Source organism: Papaver somniferum, chromosome 1, assembly GCF_003573695.1.
Source record: "Papaver somniferum cultivar HN1 chromosome 1, ASM357369v1, whole genome shotgun sequence".
Taxonomy (NCBI): domain Eukaryota; kingdom Viridiplantae; phylum Streptophyta; class Magnoliopsida; order Ranunculales; family Papaveraceae; genus Papaver; species Papaver somniferum.
This window is the reverse complement of record NC_039358.1, coordinates 120066819-120073481: the sequence shown is the minus strand read 5'-3', so window position 1 is coordinate 120073481 and position 6663 is coordinate 120066819. Positions and strand designations below refer to the sequence as shown.

At 34.3% G+C, this 6663-nt stretch overlaps 1 long non-coding RNA gene across 6 annotated transcripts; it reads right to left on the bottom strand.

The window, feature by feature from the left end:
• Nucleotides 1-683: 683 nt before the first annotated feature.
• On the bottom strand, nt 684-4150 carry LOC113298540. 6 transcript variants are annotated; one of them, XR_003334237.1, is made up of 4 exons: nt 3572-4150; nt 1621-2754; nt 1282-1473; nt 684-1033 (listed from the first exon to the last, which is right to left on the bottom strand). It is a non-coding gene; the product is annotated as an uncharacterized LOC113298540 (long non-coding RNA). The 6 variants fall into 6 exon arrangements; XR_003334240.1 differs by having other exon boundaries at nt 1621-2696; XR_003334236.1 differs by having other exon boundaries at nt 1621-3650; nt 3810-4150.
• Between the last annotated feature and the right edge of the window lie 2513 nt (nt 4151-6663).

The following is a 6663-nucleotide window of genomic DNA, read 5'->3' as shown; positions in this document are numbered from 1 at the left end:
CTTAGCTGATCTCACCCACAACTAAGAGTTGCTACGACCCAAAGTAAAAGACTTGATAAACAAATCTGTATCACACATAAAATTCTATTGAATAGATAAATCTGTCTCCCACTGATATACCTACGAGTTTTTGTTCCGTCTTTTGATAAATCAAGGTGAACATGAACCAATTGATAACCCAGACTTACACTAGTACAAAAATGGGCTTAGGTGACAGTTAAAACTGTCACCGAAATACTTATGTGACAGTTTTGAATTTTTTTTGCACTGTCACCAAAGCTTCTGTTACGAAAGGTCCTTTAAGAAACTGTTACAAATCACGACTCTAAGATAACAGTTTCTATGTAAACCTGTCATTGTTGATAACTGTTTCTTCATAAACCTGTCATAATTGACAACTTATCATAACTTTTTCTGTAGAACTGTCACCGTAAGCCAAGTTTTTTGCATAAGATATGACATATGGTAGCACTTCTTTTCTTAAAGAACTGTCACCATAAACATGTTTAGTATGAGTTTTGTGAACAATATGTCACATGAGCGGGGCTAAGGTAGCAGTTTCTTCATGAAACTGTCATCGTAATGCCTAATATATGACAGTTTCTTCAAGTAACATATCTTATATACGATTGTTTCCTTTACCATGTAGCTGGTCAACAATATTACGAGGAAATGAAGAAAAATAAATAAAGGAATATATATTGATTTAAACAAAAATGTTATTACAGGCTCACTTATACAAAGGGAATATAGTATATATGTAATTAGCATCAACTATCAAATATTTACATCAATGAAAAAAAAAAAAAAAACAATATCAAACACGGTAAACTCATGACAAGACCCTACAGGCTACAGGGTGAACGGATCCTTCATAAGGAGCCAACCACACGGCATAGTCGATCCCATAACAACATTTCTTGAACAAGACAACAACCTAGAACTTGCAGATAGGCAGGAGTAAGCCTGGTCACCATGGCATAAGCTTTTGGTGCTTTAAACAACCAATCCAAGATGAAATAGATTTTGTACCCTGCGATTAAAGGATAATCAATTCGGTAGCCTTTAAATGGCAAACTCAAGCTTCCAAATCTCAAGGAATGTTTGCACTAGTAACTAAATAATGAAGTTTATGCCATATATAAGAAAGTGAAAAGTTCCTACCTACATATCTCTCAGAACTTCAAGCAACACGGTCAGTAAATAAAACTTGGACAAATATTCTCCCAATGATATCTCATTGTTTCCCAAATTTCAAAAATTAGCATCTATTGCACTAACCTGAAGCCCGTTTGGTTGTTTAATCATCAATAACAGAGTGACATGATTGTATCTAGAGGAACCACAATCGCCCAATACATGTGTATGATTTACTGACTGATGGGGATTGCAAAAGATTAGATCACGAAATTCTTTGCGCAAAAAGAAGTCAACCACGTGGTTTGGTTGTATTATCATAAGCAGTAGACACATCTGCGAACGAATATAATCTAATTAAAACATGGTTATAAAAGAAACAATAAATTATTAGCATACTGGCATCAAGGGAGTATGAAAAACAAGTAATTCTTGCTGCAGTCAAAACATGAAGGACGATATGTGAAAGATTTTCCAGAATACCTCATTGCTGGGGTCACAAGAGAGCTAAATGTTCCTTGCTTTGATGGGGAAAACCCAAAGACGACCCATCATACCTGACACACCGTTGGAACCTAGAAAACACAGTCACCCAAATAAAATGTATCAGAAAGTTCCGCAAAACGAATTTATTCCGTCGAGTTCATAAAATTCTCATTAATGACAAGGGATATTCAAGCTTCTTCTTGAGATGAAAACTGAAGGGGGCCTTCACCTTCACGTTTATTAAGTCTATAAGACGATTTTGAATATAATCATTACTATAACCATTAACGCTAGAAGGTTTTTCATTTTTAAGGGTAGCACAATTTAAATGGTATATAGTCTTTGCGCATACCAGGATAAACAAGTAAACACCAATACCTGCGTCATATATAACTTCCTTATAGACAAACCTGACACAATGAAGTCCTTCGATCTCGAAAGCCAATTAAGTTTTGCATAAGATGCAACCAACCTCTAGCCTCCGTAAAAATTAATGAAATAAAAAGAAACTTCAGTATGTTTAAAAACAAAAACAAAAAAGACAAAATGCAAAATCAAATCTAAATATACCGAAAGCACGAGAAACTACAGACAATCAAACAAGAAGATTTATTTTGAATAGAAATTTACTTTGACTAGAGAAATCACTGCATAGATAATCCGGAACAAAAATTTATAAATAAGAAAAACTTGTTCCCTCGTTCGCATTGGCTTTTAAAGTTTTGTGTCACATTAGTGAATCTATCAAGTTAACTTGGTTACTGGAAAGACTTATTAGAAAACCAACTCCCTGGATCCTCAAGTAACTACGAACTCAATCACTTAACAAAGTTACCCAGATATTCACTTTGCACATACCAAACAAGTCATATGGTAAAACTAGGTTAAGTAAAAGGTTTTCAGCAGCAACAAATACTACCCTATAATATATATAAATCATAGGAGCAAATATATATCAAGACTACAAATATAAAATCGCTAATCACCCGAATCTTCTCTCTGTATTCGTCATAAAATCCAGCAGGTCTTCAGGAAGATTCTTTATCTTTGCTCAACCTCTGAGTAACTTCTGTCTGGACGAATACAGAACAGGTGATCATGTCACAGAACCAAATTCTTGACTGCAGACTGCTATAGAAGGAGAAAATACAATCCTAATTAGAGGACAAGATGCGGAATTGATAATGAAAACTGACATTTATAATATGTCAATTCATTATCACTACTGGTCACTGGTTAGACCATATGTATTCGCCAACCTAAGAGAATAAAAGAAGATTCAGTACCGGTGTACAGTCGCATAAGTTCACCCACATTAAGTTCTCTTTAAACCAGTTGGATACCAGGCAACCAAATTCCACACTAAGGAAACCATTTGTTCAGTTCGTTCACAGTAAGGCTATTATAAATACAACGACACATTTACTCTCATCCATTCTACAGTACTATATGGAGGCTACGGCAATTAGGATGAGAAAACGAGTCAAACAACATTCATAGAGGGTATTGTGTACAAATTAATATACGCATATACATACATATAAATAAGCATCTTAAAACTTCTGTCAAGCCTTCACAAACTGCAATCCTAATTAAGTATTAACAAAAAGCAATATTGCAACAAAAGAATTCCACAAAACTGAGACACCGTGTTACAAGTGTATATGCAGCAGTCTTACCCACATTTGAGATATCAGTAATCTATACCCTATGAATCAACAAAAAATGAATCTTATTATGGAAATGGAAATACTTCCACTCAATTTAACAACTCTAAAACCCGGAACTTATCTTATCCAACTAGTAACAAACTCAGAACTAATTTATTCTCACTCAATTTAAGAGTGCAAGAGGAAGATTAATACAAGACCTTAGAAGGAATAAAGGTTGCATAATTGACAAAAAGACCTATTACTATACCCTAACCTTGAAGAACTTTAAAACTTACAGCGGATCTAGTAAGTCCATCCAATGAAGCTAATAAGCATCTACTAACAATTACTTGTCCTCACACCATTAAAAAAATCCTACAAAACAAATAAAATTCACAAATTCTTTTCATAGAGATAAAGATTTATTAGGTTAAATTGAAAAATTGGAATCAAAAAATTTAGGGAAAGAAATCATGGTAAAAACAAACAACAAAATTAGGGGTTTGAATACGAACGAACAAAGGGGATGATAACCTTAGTGTAACCCTGTTTATAAGTTTGATAATCTTATCATCCCCTTTTAAGGTTATAAATTAACCGTGAATCTAATTTCGGGAACAATAGAGCTGGTGATGGAGGTGAAGAAGAAAACTTCGGTAAATAAAAAGTTCCAGATTGAGAAGATTAATAGAGGAGGGATCGAATTAAAAGATAAAATCCTATATTGAAGTGAAGGATGGGATCCCAAATTTTTGTTAAGAGAAAAAACCATGGGAAAAGAAGTCTGTTTGTAAAGAGATGGGGATGGTAATGAGCAATTAAGTTTTAGTTCTTTCCTACGGAGTTTACAAACAAAAATTAGAGGTGAAGGTGGTCAAGACTCGAAAAAGGCCCACTAACTAAACACACCCACTACTATAGTAGTAGTAGTTATAATTGAAAGGACGAAACTAACACAATCGTGTGTTTGTCAATGCTTTATGGTTACGACTAATAGCATGGAAGCGGCAACATTCAAAAGAACTGTTATCTATCCATGTACTCTTTGATAACAATTTTTATATGAAACGGTTACGTTAGCTTAAGAATTGCGACAGTTTTAGAACTGTTATTATACATCAATGTACAATAACATTTTTCTACAACAACTGTCATTGTATGACTATTCAGTGACAGTTAAAAAACTGTCACGATGTCTCACAATTATTGGTGTGAGTTTTCCTAAGAAACTGTTACATATGTCTCAAAGCTTATACTTTTGTGACAGTTCATTGGTGAACTGTCACGGTTTTGTTAATTGAACTGTCACCAAAGCCCATATTTGTACTAGTGTTATATTCCTGAAGAACAACCTAGTATTATCAATCACCTCACAATAATCTTATTCGATTAACGAAACAAGATATTGTGGAATGACAAACGATGAGATGAAGGTGTTTGTGACTACTTTTCAATCTTGCCTATCTGAGATATAAATCTCAAGTCAATATTACAATTGTACTCAATCACGATAGAAAACAGCAAGATCAGATCACGCAATTACAGAGAAAATAGTTGGGTCTGGTTTCACAATCCCAATGAAGTTTTTAAGTCGTTAACCTACAGGGTTTCGTGAAAAACCTAAGGTTAAAGGAGAACCGACTCTAGATTATACAACTAGTATCACACAGAAGGTGTGGGGATTAGGTTTCCCAGTTGCTAGAGTTCTCCTTTATATAGTCTTTCAAATCAGGGTTTTCAATCTTTATCTTGGTAACAAAGCATTCAATATTCACTGTTAGATGAAACCTGATTAGATTCAAGCTAATATCTTGCAACTGTTAGATCGAACTTAGCTTGTTATACACAAATGAAATGTACTTTCATTTAGGTTTGAGTAATTGTACCCAAACGTGTACACTTAGTCGGTTCAACCATAGTTAACCAATGGTTAGCCATATGAGCACTTTCATATCAACCTTATTCATCTTTACCATAGCTAGTTCAAATGACTCAAATGAAACTAGCTAGAGAGCTGTTCAATTGCTTATAACTCATAGAAGTATACAAGACACAATTGAAGCAAAATCGATTTTGATTCACTCGAATCAATTCATGAACATTATAGCCACGGTTTGCAAAGATTGCATTCCGTATTAAATAAATGTTTTAGTTCATGAATAAACCGATTTTAGAAAGTAACCTGCTAGTATGCAAACGGGTATGCATACTTAAGTGTCCGGATTGAGTTTGTTTTTACTTCCAAACTCCAGCAGAAATTCACGGACGTGAAACTTCCGCCAGTATGCGTACAGGTACGCATACTTACCCGGATTTCCAACAACCGCCGTTACGCGTACGGGTACGCATACTTTAGGTTCCCGGTTTTGGACTTTTACACAAATGTGAGAACACACTATGTTTATATCCAAACATGGTTACTTGTTCTAAACTCTCATTTCAATCATTAAAACTTTCTTAGAGGATGTTAAAATAGTTGTTATTCACAAACTATTAGCATCAAAGCGATTTTCAAGTTATTGAAATAATCAACATGACTTTCGTCACGAGTAAATATGAACTTGGCTAAAGCGAAATCTTACCAACACATATTTCGACAAATAGATAATCGAGATAAACTCGCCTTGAAATAGAAAATGTGTATAATTGAAGTCTATATAGCAATACGACTTTTATCTCAAATAGGAGATAGAGTAGATAGACTTTTGGGTGATAGATAAGTTCAATTCTCCACATACCTTTTGTTGATGAAGTTCCAAAAGTTCCTTTGAGTAGTTATTCGCCTTCATTCGATGAACATCGTGGAGTCTAAAGCTCAACTACACTTACTATCCTTATTTGAGACTTAGCTATAAGTATACCAGAAATCAAGACTTATAGTTTTGGAAACTAAACTTGACAAAAAAGCTTGAGATAGCAACGCCTGTGGGTTCTACTGAGCAATGCTCTAACACTATCTTCGAGACAAATCTCAGACAATATCATTGTAGCTCATGAAATAATCCATTTTTTTAAGAAAAAACAGCTAAAACAGGAGGATGAATCAAAATAGATATGTCCAAAGCCTTTGACATGGTTAGTTGGAATTTTTGTTAAAAGCTTTAAATTCTTTTGGTTACTCACAAGAAGTCCGTGTCCTTATAAAACGATGCATTTCCGCAACTTCTGTAATTGTCCTGTTAAACGGAATCCCGGATAATTTTTTTGTCCTACTAGAGGATTAAGGAAGGGAGACACCCTCTCTTCTTATCTGTTTATAATCTGCATGAAATTTTTTCTAGGCTCCTTCTATTTCAAAAACATAATAAACTTCTTCATGGTGTTAAGATTACACCAAAAAGCGATTCCATCTCTCATCTTTTCTTTGCAGATGATTGTTTATTGTTTG